Source organism: Loxodonta africana, chromosome 27, assembly GCF_030014295.1.
Source record: "Loxodonta africana isolate mLoxAfr1 chromosome 27, mLoxAfr1.hap2, whole genome shotgun sequence".
NCBI lineage: Eukaryota > Metazoa > Chordata > Mammalia > Proboscidea > Elephantidae > Loxodonta > Loxodonta africana.
In genome coordinates, this window is record NC_087368.1 from 2,565,102 (window position 1) to 2,578,000 (window position 12,899).

At 42.2% G+C, this 12,899-nt stretch overlaps 1 pseudogene; it reads left to right on the forward strand.

The window, feature by feature from the left end:
- The first annotated feature begins 555 nt into the window (after positions 1-555).
- On the forward strand, positions 556-3,772 carry LOC135228778 (lysophosphatidylcholine acyltransferase 1-like; annotated as a pseudogene).
- Positions 3,773-12,899: the final 9,127 nt, after the last annotated feature.

Here is a 12,899-nt window from a genome sequence, read left to right on the forward strand (position 1 = left end):
AATATCAGCATTTACATAAAATCAGTAGTAGACAACCATCCACACCACTCCCTCAAGACAGTAAGTCCAGCCATTTTACAGGTGAATTTTACCAAACTTACAAAAGCAAACATCTTTCTTTTATTTAATGAAGTAAATAAGAAGCTAAAAACACAGGACCCAGAGACCAGGTGTGTAGTACAAAGACCTGACGCAGCAGGTGCTGTTCAGACACCTTGCCTTTTAACCCCAAACAGTTGCTGTCAGGCTGATTCTGACTCATGGAGACCCCACATGTGTCAGAGTAGAACTATATACTCCATAGAGTTTTAAATGTTTGATTTTTTTTAGAATTAGACCCAAAAGCCTTTCTTCTGAGGCACCTCTGGGTAGACTTGAATCTCCAGCCTTTCAGTTAGCAGCCAAGCACGTTAACCGTTTGTATCAACCTTCTGACATATTCAACTTTTTGATAAGTGCAGTCATTTAAGCAGCAGGACCATTCAGAGCCACTTCATTTATTCAAAAAATCTTCCACATGACTGCTTCAAGGGTATCTTGGCTGGTGATGGCTCTTCTGTGGTTCAAATCCATGCAAAATGCATATAATATACTTCTGTAAGAAAATACACAATAATTGTATGTGTAATATGATATAAACTCTGGGAGGAAAAAAAGCAAAGATCTATGAAGAATAAGAAAGACTGGAAGAAAATATACCACAATGTTAAGTGAAGTTAAGTTTGAATGACAGAAGTGTGAGTCATTTCTTCTCTTTTGGATTTTTCTTTAGTGAGAAATAATTTAGTAGTTTCCAAATATATTGATGCTTCTTATTAAACTTAAAAACTTTTAATGGTTCTATTACTTCATTGAAACAAACAGAAAACAACTAGCAAAATAGCAAAAGAAAACCTAACTGTATCAACGAGAACATTAAAATTGAATGGACTAAACACGCCAGTCCAAAGGCAGAGATTATGTGACTGGATAAAACAGCAAGATCCAACAATGGGTCTTGCTGCTTACAAGAGGAACACCTTAGATTCAAAGACACAAGTAGGTTGAAAATAAAGAATAGAAAAAGATATAGTATGTAAATAGTAACCATAAGAGAGCTGGAATGGCTATATTAATATCACATTAAATAGACTTTAAAACAAATATTACTATGGACCTTTTTGATAGTCAATACATCTAGAATATATAACAATTATAAACATCCTTCAACAACAGACCCCCAAAATGCATGAAGCAGATACCAGAAGGATTAAAAGAGGAAATAGACAATTTATCAATAATAGTTAGGACTTTCAATACCCCACTCTCAGTCATTGATGGAATAACTACAGAAGACTTTAACACTACTCATTAACTTGACATAACTGATATTTATAAAATGCCCAAGGACTGCAGAACACATGCTCTTTTCAAGTATACATGGAACATTTTCCAGGGTAGGCCTTATACAGGAGCCAAAAACAAGTCTCAATAAAATTAAAAAGACTGAAATTATGCAAAGTGTGTTCTCTGATTCTCTGACCACAATGGAATTAAATTAGAAATCCACAACAGAAAGAAATATGAGAAAACACCAAATACTTGAAAATTAACACACTTCAAAATAATCCATGCATCAAAGAAGAAAACAGACGAGACATTAAAAATAATTTGGACTTAATGAAAAAAAAACACAACATATCAAAACATATGGGATGTATCTCAAGCATTGCTTGTAAAGAAATGTATAACTTTAAATGCCTGTGATAGAAAGAAGAGAAGTCTCAAATAAAAAACCTAAGCTTTCACCTTAGGAAACTACAAAACAGTGAGCAAGCTAAACACAAAGCAAGCAAGAGGGATGAAATAATACTGCAGCTGAAAGAAAAACCCAGAGAAAATCAAATAAACCAAGAGTTGGCTTTTTGAAAAGATCAACAAAATTGACAAACCTTTAACCTTTGGCTAGACTGACCAAGAAAACGAAAGAGAAGACACCGATTACCAAAATCAGGAACGAAAGCGGGGGCACCACTACCAACCCTACAGAAATGAGAAGAATTATAAGGGGTCTGCCCGCCCTCCGCCTCGGTCCGCTCGGGCTCTTCTCACGGTGGTGGCTCTGCGGCTGGGGAGACCTGCCAGAGGCCGCTCTGTCTCAGCCGCCAACTCCCCCAGCGCAGGTGCAGGTGAAGCGGTGGCTGTCACCCCCAGGGTAGAACCCCTTCATGCACGAGCTGCGCTTCAGCACTCTGCAGAAGGCCCAGATCGCCATCATGACGCTGACCCTCTTCCCCATCCGACTCCTGTTTGCCGCCTTCATGATGCTGTTCGCCTGGTCCTTCGCTTTTGTACCTTTACTGGGATTTGCTGAGAGAGAACCAGAAGAGCCGCTGGCTTGTGGCAGAAGGTCGTGGACTTCCCGCTCAAGGCAGTCATGCAGATCACGTGATTTTCCGGCGGCTTCCACCCGGTGGCCCAGAAGGGGTGACAGGCCCTACCGACTGAGGCGGCCATCCTGACCCTTGGCACCACACCCCTCGTACTTCGACGCCGTTCCCGTGACCATGACCATGTCGTCCATCGTGATGAAGGCAGAGAGCAGGGGTATCCCCATATGGGGAACTCTGATCAAGTACATCCGGCCAGTGTGTTCGGATCAGACCAGGACTTGTGCAGGAAAACAGTGGAAGAGATAAAGAGAGGGGCTTAGTCCAATGGGAAGTTATGACAATGATTTTTCCAGAAGGTACTTGTACCAATGGGACCTGTCAAACTACCTTCAAGACTGGTGTGTTTATCCTTGGTGTTCCTGTCCAGCCTGTGGTTTTAGAATACCCAAATAAGCTGGACACGATCATGTGGACGTGGCAAGGACCTGGAGTGTTGGAAATGCTGTGGCTCGCCCTGTGTCAGTTTCACAGTTAGGTGGAAATTGAGTTTCTCCCAGTTTACCACCCTTCCAAGGCGAAGAGGAGCCCGGTGCTATACGCCAGCAACATGAGGCGCGTCACAGCAGAGACCCTGGGCGTCTCCATCATGGATTTCACGTTTGAGGATCGTTAGCTGGCCCCAGCGGAAGGACAGTCCGTCTCCCCTCCGACACTTGCCTTCTAGAATTCGCCAGGCTTGTGAGAGGCCTGGGGCTAAAGCTAGAAAAACTTGAAAAAGATCAGAAAGCGCAAAGGTGAAGAAGGGCGAGAAGACTGACTTGTGAAGTTCACGGAGTACTTGGAGGTACCCCTTTCCGACACGCTGGACTGCATCTTCTGTTTGACGAGAGCGGAGGTGGCAAGATGGACCTGCGGGAATATGTGATCGCCTTGTCTGTGGTCTGCAGAGCGTCTGAGACTCTGGACACCATCCAGCTGCCATTCAAGATGTATGCATGGCAGGAGGACGGCTGCATAAATGAGGAAGACCTGTCCTGCATTCTGAAGACGGCCTTGGGCGTGGCAGAGCTGCTTCTGATACACCTCTTCAGCGGTGTGGATGAGGATGAGAAGAATCTCTTTTGCTGACAGGTTTGCACACATGTACCCAGACTTTGCAGAAGAATATCTGTATCCTGACCAGGCACGGTTTGAAACCTGCGCTTAGACTCTTGTCAGCGCCAACCCCGAACAGCCTCTGTACTGACTTCAACCCGGAAAGCACTGACCCAGGGAGGAAGCCTGTCCATAGGAAACTGGACTAGGACAGAAGGTTCTGGAGTGAGGAACCTCCCCGGCTCTGTCACCATGCCCTACCAGGGGCTGTGGCTCCCCATTTGCTCATGAGGATATCTGGTGTTCTCTCTCCCCACAGGGCCTACACATATTGTCTCCAGACTCAGGTTTTAGAAGAGGTAGGGTGTGTAAGGGGCTGTGGTGACAGGATGGTTAAGCACTGGGCTTCTAGCCAAAAGGTCAGTCCTTGGAACCCACTAGCAACTCTGTGGGAGAAAGATGTGAGTCTGCTTGGAAATCCTATGGGGCAGTTCTACCGTGTTCTGCTCTTTTTTGATTGTTGTTTGCTTGATATAATTTTTTCCATCCTTTGAGTTTTAGTTTGTTTGTGTCTCTAAGTCTAAGGTGTGTCTCTTGTAGGTAGCATATAGACAGATCTTGTTTTTTAATCCATTCTGCCACTCTCTGTCTCTTCATTGGTGCATTTAGTCCATTTATATTCAGAGTTATTGTGGATAGGTATGGATTTAGTGCTATCATTTTGATGTCTTTTTTGGTGTGTTGTTGACAGTTTCTTTTTCCCACTTAATTTTATGTGCTGAGTAGATTATCTTTATATATTGTCCTTTCCTCATATTTGTTGTTGTCAATTTTGTTTCTGCTGAGTCCCTATTTTTCCCTTGTATTTTATTTTGATGTGTAGGATAGTTTGTCTCCTTTGTGGTTACCTTGTTTACCCCTATTTTTCTAAATTTAAACCGAACTTTTACTCTTTGTATCACCATATCTTCCTCTCCATATGGAAGGTATATGATTATATTTCTTAGTCCCTCTTTAGTATTTTAATGTTGTCTTCTTTTACATAATAATATTGCTATTACCCTGTTTTGAGCTTTTTTTTTTTTTTGAATAATCTGGCTTTGTTTTCTTGGATTACCCTGTCTGGGTTGACTTCTGGTTGCTCTGCCCAGTGTTCTAGTCTTGAGTTGATACCTGATATTACTGATTTTCTAACCAAAGAACTCCCTTCAGTATTTCTTGTAGTTTTGGTTTGGTTTTTTAAAAATCCCTAAACTTGTGTTTATCTGGAAATGTCACAATTTCACCTTCATATTAAAGAGACAGTTTTGCTGGGTATATGATTCTTGGCTGGGAATTCTTTTCCTTCAATTTTTTAAATATGTCATCCCATTGTCTTCTTGCCTGCATGGTTTTTGCCGAGTAGTCCGAGCTTATTCTTATTGGCTTTCCTTTGTAGGTGGCTTTTTGTTTATCCCTCGCTGCTCTTATAATTCTTTATCTTTGGTTTTGGCAACTTTGATTGTAATATGTCTTGGTGACTTTCTTTTAAGATCTACCTTATGTGGAGTTCGATGAGCATCTTGGATAGATATCTTCTCATCTTTCACGATATCAGGGAAGTTTTCTGCCAACAAATCTTCAACAATTCTCTCTGTATTTTCTGTTATTCCTCCCTGTTCTGGTACTCCAATCGCTCATGGGTTATTTCTCTTGATAGAGTCCCACATGATTCTCAAGGTTTCTTCATTTTTTAAAATTCTTTTATCTGATTTGTCTTCAAATATATTAGGGCCAAGTGATTTATCTTCAAGTTCAAAAATTCTAGCTTCTACTTGCTCAATTCTGCTCCTCTGACTTTCTATTGAGTTGTCTACTTATGTAATTTTATTGTTAATCTTCTGAATTTCTGATTGCTGTCTGCCTATGGATTTTTCCAGCTTATTAAACTTTTCGTTATGGTCCTGAATAATCTTTCTAGTTTCTCAAGCTGCTTTATCTGTGTGTTCCCTGGCTTGTTCTGGGGGTTGCCTCATTTCCTTCTTGATGTCTTCAAGGGTTCTGTATATTAAACTTTTGTATTCTGGCTCTGGTAATTCCAGGAATGCACTTGCATCTAGAAGATCCCTGGATCTTTGTTTTGAGAGCTTTATGAGGTGATCATGGTCTGTTTCTTTATGTGACTTGATATTGACTGTTTTCTCCGAGCCATCTATAAGTTATCATATTAATTAATGCTTGCTTACTGTGTCATAGCTTCTTGCTTTGTTTTGTTTTGGTATACCCCTATGAGTTGCTTGAGTGAGCTAGCTTGATTATTTTCACCTTTGGAGCTCTGACGTCCTGTCCGCAGATGGCTAGAGCTGTTATCTGGTATATCAGTCTAGGAGTCCATTCAGTTTTCTTGTATGAATTCAGCTCAGGTGTCGAGGTAGCTGATCATCAAGTGTGTGGTACAGGCTCTGTCCTACAGTCTTAGAGGGGCAGGGGATATTGGCGTATATACTGGTATCTGATTGCAGCAGGGGGTCACACTCTGAACAAAGCAGAGGACTGAGAACCAACCCCCGAGTGTCTCTGAGGAAAGTGCGTCCCTGGTCCCTAGAGCGTGCAGGTGGGTGGGTTCTGCAGATGGACTATGGGCATCCAATGTTTTTGTTTGTAAGGACTGGGAGGTACCAGTAATCTTTAGACCCCTGTCGTGGGTGACTTGGTGACCTGAGTGGAGCTACCAGTTCTTAGGTCCCTGATGTGGGTAGGTGAGGACCTTGTTTAATAGGCAAAGCAATGTCGAACATCAAACACTCACCTCTCCACCACACAGCTGAAATGGTTGGATTCTGCCAACAACAGCCTATTCCCCCAAAATAGGCCCACACAGGTCCATGCAGAAGGGAAGGGTGCTGAAAGCCCATGGATGGTTTATGCCTGGACAGGAGCCGCTTCTGTCCTGAGCTCCCCTGGTTAGTGGAGCTAGCAAATTATCTTTTCCCCCCGTTGCAAATTTTTTCCTTCCCCAAGGCCAGGAGGATGGCTCTAGGTGCTCAACAGGGCCTATCTCAGGCCCAGGGAATTCAGCAGCTGAAGCCAGCTTGGGGCTGGGGGGCGTGCGGTAAAATATACACAAGTACTTAGCTTCTGCCAAGAGTGCTGTTCTTTTCAGGTTCCGGAGGTGTGAGTAGGCTGTGTGGCTGGCTGTTTCTCCCTTAGGAAACTGCGGCTGAATGTTGGTACCAGTCCACCGCCACCACCGCTCCGGGAATGGTGCCTGAGTGCTCCCCACGATTCAGGTCTGGTAACTCCTCTCCGCTTCTGAACGGTCTCTTCCTCCCCCTGCCCCTCAGATCATTGTCTAAGCTTGCCTTTGAAGCTCAGGGCTCCCAGCTTTTCACAAATATACTCGTTTCACTTATTTTCGGGGGTCTTTGTTGTAAAGAGGGCTCGATGGAAGCGTTTGTCTATTCCACCATCTTGGCTCTGCCTCCCATTGTTACCGTTTTGAGTATTTTTTTATCTTGATTTCCCTGTCTGGGGTGACTTCTTATTGCTCTGCCCAGTGTTCTAGTTTTGGGTCAATACCTGATATTATTGATTTTCTAACTAAAGAACTCCCTTTAGTATTTCTTTTAGTGTTGGTTTGGTTTTTACGAATTCCCTAAACTTCTGTTTATCTGGAAATGTCCTAATTTCACCTTCATATTTGAGATATGGTCTTGCTGGATATATGATTTTTGGCTGGCAATTTTTTTCCTTCAATTTTTTATATAAGTGATCCCATTGCCTTCTTCCCTCCATGGTTTCTGCCGAGTAGTCTGAGCTCATTGTTACTGACTCTCCTTTGTAGGTGACTTTTTGTTCATCCCTAACTGCTCTTAAAATTCTCTCTTTATCTTTGGTTTTGGTTTTGGCTGTTAAAATTATGTCTTTATCTTTCTTTTGAAATCTACATTATGTGGAGTTCGATGAGCATCTTGGATAGATATCGTCTCATCTTTCACGATATCAGGGAAGTTTTCTGCCAACAAATCTTCAACAATTCTCTCTGTATTTTCTGTTATCCCTCCCTGTTCTGGTACTCCAATCACTCGTGGGTTATTTCTCTTGAGAGAGTCCCACATGATTCATAGGATTTCTTCATTTTTTTAATTCTTTTATCTGATTTGTCTTCAAATATATTGATGCCAAGTGTTTTATCTTCTGTCTCACCAGTTCTGCCTTCCATTTGCTCAATTCTGCTCCTCTGACTTTCTATTGAGTTGTCTACTTCTGTAATTTTGTTGTTAATCTTTTGAATTTTGCACTGAAATCTCTATGGATCCTTGCAGCTTATTAAATTTTTTGTTATGTTCTTGAATAACTTTTTTAATTTCTTCAACTGCTTTATCTGTGTGTTCCTTGGCTTTTCTGCATATTGCCTGATCTCCTTCCTGATCTCGCTCCTGTGGTCTTGAAGCATTCTGTCTATTAATCTTTTGTATTCTGCATCCGGTAATTCCAGGAAGGCACGTTCATCCAGAATATCAGTTGATTCTTTGTTTTTAGAGCTTGTTGAATCGATCATCATCTGCTTCTTTATGTGATTTGATATTGACTGTTGTCTCTGTGCCCTCTGTAAGTATGGTATTAGTTCATTTTATGTTTGCTGACTATATCCTAGCTTCTCACTTTGTTTTGTTTTGATATATCCATATAGGTTGTGTGAGTGAGCTAGCTTGATTATTTCCACCTTTGAAGCTCTAACATCATGTCACCAGATGGCTAGTGCTGTTATCAGGTATATAAGCCTAGGAGCCCATTCACTTTTCCTGTATGAATTCAGCTCAGGTGTCCAGGTAGTTGGTCATCAAGTGTGTAGTACAGGCTCTGTCCTACAGTCTTAGAGGGGCAGGGGTGATTAGTGTAGGTACCAGTATCTTGTTGCAGCAGGGGGTCATGTTCTGAACAATGCAGGGGGCTGACATCCATCCCCTGAGTGTCTGTGAGGAAAGAGCATCCCTGTTCCCTTGAGCGCATAGTGGGATGGGTCCTGCAGATGGACCTTGGGCACCCAATCCTTTTGGTTTTAAGGACTGGGAGGTACCAGTTATCCTTCGACTTCTGTTGCGGTTGGCTGGGTGACCTGAGTGGAGCCACCAGTCCTTAGGTCCCTGATGTGCGTAGGTGAAAAAGGACCCTGTTTAATAGAGAAAGCAATGTCAAACATCAAACGCCCACTTCTCCACCGCACAGCTGAAACAGTTGCAGTTTGCCAACAAGGTCCTATTCTCCTGAAATAGGCCACACATGTCCATGGAGGGGGAAAGGTATTCAAAATCCACGGATCATTTATGCCTGGACAGGAGCTGCTTCTGTCCTGAGCTCCACAGGTTAGTGGAGCTGGCAGATTATCTTTTCCTTAGCTGTGAATTTATTCCTTCTCCAAGGCCAGGAGAATGGGTCAGGACATACAACAGGACCTATCTCAGGCCCAGGGAAATCGGCAGCCACTGAAGCTGGCTTGCAGGCTGGGGGTGCAGTAAAATATATGCAAGCACTTAGCTTTTGCAAGACCGCCGCTCTTCTCTGGTTCTGGAGGTGTCAGTAGGCTGTGCGGCTGGCTGTTTCTCCCTGAGGATACTGCGGCCAAACACTACGATCAGCCCACTGCAGCTTGAGGGTTCCTAGTGATTCGGGTCCAGCAACCCCTGTCCACTTCTGGACCATCTCTCCCTCCCCCTGCCACTCAGTCCATTTTCTAACTTTGCCTTTCATGGTCACGGCTTTTAGCTTGTCATAAATGCAATCGTTTCACTTGATTTTCGGGGAGGTCTTTGTTGTAAGAGGGTTCACTGGAAGCGCCTGACTACTCTGACATCTTGGGCCCCCCTCCAAAAATATCTTTGTCAAATGGCTGATCATCGTCATACCTTCACCAAGGTTGAAGCCTTATCTAGTAAAACCAGGAAGGCCAGTAACACAATTATTATTTAATACTGTTCAAAATTTTGGCCAATTCAATTGAAAAGGAGAAGAAATCAATAATCTTAGTTAGAAACAGAGAAAAAGTATGTCAATATTGTCAAGAAATAATATAAAATTATTACTATTGACAGGTGCGATAAACTACATGACAAACCACAAGGCTATATTATAAAAAAAAATCTCAAATATGCCATGTACTTCCTTCTTGCCAAGCCATCTTCTCAGTGCTTCACACGTTATTATCTCATTTAATCCTCACAAGAACCCTGTCGTTGTTAGGTGCCATTGAGGCAGTTCTAATTCATAGCGACCCTGTGCACAACAGAACAAAAGACTGCCAAGTCCTGCACCATCCTCACAATCGTTGCTATGCTTGGGTCCATTGTTTCAGGCATTGTGTCAATCCATCTCTTTGAGGGTCTTCCTCTTTTTTGCTGATCCTCTACTTTACCAAGCATGATGTCCTTCTCCAGGGACTGATTCCTCCTGATAACATGTCCAAGGTATATGAGACCCAGTCTCACCATCCTTGCTTCCAAGGAGCATTCTGGTTGTACTTCATCCAAGACAGATTTGTTCATTCTTTTGGCAGTTCACGGTATATTCAGTATTCTTCACCAACACCACAATTCAAAGGCATCAATTCTTCTTCAGGCTTCATTATTCATTGTCCAGATTTTGTGTGCATATGAGGCAATTGAACACACCATGGCTTGGGTCAGGTGCACCTTAGTCCTCAAAGTGACGTCTTGCCTTTTTGACACTTTAAAGAGATCTTTTGCAGCAGTTTTACCCAATGCAATGCATCTTTTGATTTTTTGACTGTTGCTTCCATGGATGTTGATTGTGGATGCAAATAAAATGAAATCCTTGACAACCTCAATCTTTTCCCCATTTACAGTGATGTTCCTTGTTGGTCAAGTTGTGAGGATTTTTGTTTCCTTTATGTTGAGGTGTAATCCCTACTGAGGCTAGTGATCTTTGATCTTCATCAATAAGTGCTTCAAGTCATCTTCACTTTCAACAAGCAAGGTTGTGTCATCTGCATAATGCAGGTTGTTAATGAGTCTTCCTCCGATCATGATGCCCTGTCCTTCTTCATATAGTCCATCTTCTCGGGTTATTTGCTTAGCATACAGATTGAATAGGTATGGTGAAAGGATACAACCCTGATGCACACCTTTCCTAACTTTAAACCATGCAATATCCCCTTGTTCTGTTTGAGTGACTGCCTCCTGATCCATGTACAGATTCCTCATGAGCACAATTAAGTGTTCTGGAATACCTATTCTCTGCAATGTTATCCATAATTTGTTTTGTTCCACACAGTTGAATGCCTTAGCACAATCAATAAAACACATGTAAACATCCTTCTGGTGTTCTCTGCTTTCAGCCAGGATCCATCTGACATCAGCGATGATATCCCTGGTTCCATGTCCTCTTCTAAATCCGTCTTGAGTTTCTGGTGGTTCCCTATTGATATAATGCTGCAGCTGCTTTAGCATTCAAAATGATCTTCAACAAAATTTTTCTTGCATGTGATATTAATGATATTGTTTGACAATTTGTGCATTTGGTTGGATCACCTTTCTTGGGAACAGGCATAAATATGGATCTCTTCTAGTCGGCTGCCAGGTAGCTGTCTTCCAAATTTCTTGGCGTAGATAAGCGAGCACTTACAGCGTTGCATCTGTTTGTTGAAACATCTCAACTGGTACTCCGTCAATTCCTGGGGCCTTGTTTTTTGCCAGTGTCTTCAGTGAGCTTGGACTTCTTCCTTCAGTACCGTTGGTTCCTGATCATAGGTTACCTCCTGAAATGGTTGGACATCGACCAGTTCTTTTTGGTATAGTGTCTCTGTATATTCCTTTCATCATCTTTTGGTGCATCCTGTGACGTTTAATATTTTCCCCATAGAATCCTTCAGTATTACAACTCGAGGCTTGAATTTTTTTGTCAGTTCTTTCAGCTTGAGAAATGCTGAGCATGTTCTTCCCTTTTGGTTTTCTATCTCCACGTCTTTGCACATATTGTCATAATACTTTTCTTTGTCCTTGCAAGCCGCCCTTTGAAATCTTCTGTTCAGCTCTTTTACTATATCATTTTTTTATCCTTTTGCTGTAGCTACTCGATGTTCAAGAGCAAGTTCAGAGTCTCTTCCGACATCCATTTAGGTCTTTTCTTTCTCTCCTGCCTTGTCAATGACCTCTTCTTTCTTAATGTATGATGTCCTTGATGTCATTCTACATCTTGTCTGGTCTTTGGTTATTAGTGTTCATTGAACCAAATCTATTCTCGAGATGGTCTCTAAATTCAGATGGAATATACCGAAGGTTGTACTTTGGCTCTTGTGGACTTGTTCTAATTTTCCTCAATTTCAACTTGAACTTCCATGTGAATAATTGATGGTCTGATCTGCAGTCAGCCCTGGCCTTGTTCTGACTGATGATATTGAGCTTTTCCATCATCTCTTTGCACAGACATAGTCAGTTTATTCCTGTGTATTCCGTCTGGCAAGGTCCATGTGTATAGTCAACATTTATGTTGGTGAAAAAAAGGCATTTGCAATGAAGAAGTCATTGGTCTTGCAATATTCAATCATGGGACCTCTGGCATGATTTTATTACCAAGGCCATATTTTCCAACTACTGATCCTTCTTCTGTTTCCAGCTTTCACATTCCAGCCACCAGTAGTTATCAGTGCATCCTGTTTGCATGTTCGATCAATTTCAGACTGAAGAAGTTGGTGAAAAATCTTAAATTTCTTCATCTTTGGCCTTAGTGGTTGGTTCGGATTTTAATAATAGTCGTATTATCTGGTCTCCCTTTTAGGCCTGTGGATATTATCCTATCACTGACAGTGTTGTACTTCAGGATAGATCTTGAAATGTTCTTTTTGACATCGAATGCAATGTCATCCCTCTTCAAGTTGTCTTTCCCAGGGTAGTAGACCATATGAATGTCCAATTCAAAATGACCAATACCAGTCCATTTCACCTCACTAATATCTAGGATATTGATCTTTATGCGTTCCATTTCATTTTTGACTGTTTCAAATTTTCTTAGATTCATGCTTTGTACATTCCATGTTCTGATTATTAATGGATGTTTGCAGCTGTTTCCTCTCATTTTGAGGTGTGCCACATCAGCATACGAAGGTCCCAAAAGCTTGACTCCATCTATGTCAACTTTACTTTGAGGAGGCAGTTCTTCCCCAGTCGTATTTTGAGTGTCTTCCAACGTGAAGGTCTCATCTTCCGGCACTGTAGCAGATAATGTTCTGCTGCTATTCATAAGGTTTTCACTGGCTAATTCTTTTCAGAAGTAGACTGCCAGGCCCTTCTTCCTAGTCTGTCTTAGTCTGGGAAGTCAGTTGAAACCTGTCCCCCGTGCGCGACCCTGCTGGTATTTGAATACCAGTGGCATATTTCCAGCATCCCAGGAACACACAAGCCCACACAGTATGACGAAGTGACAGACACGTGAGGGCAC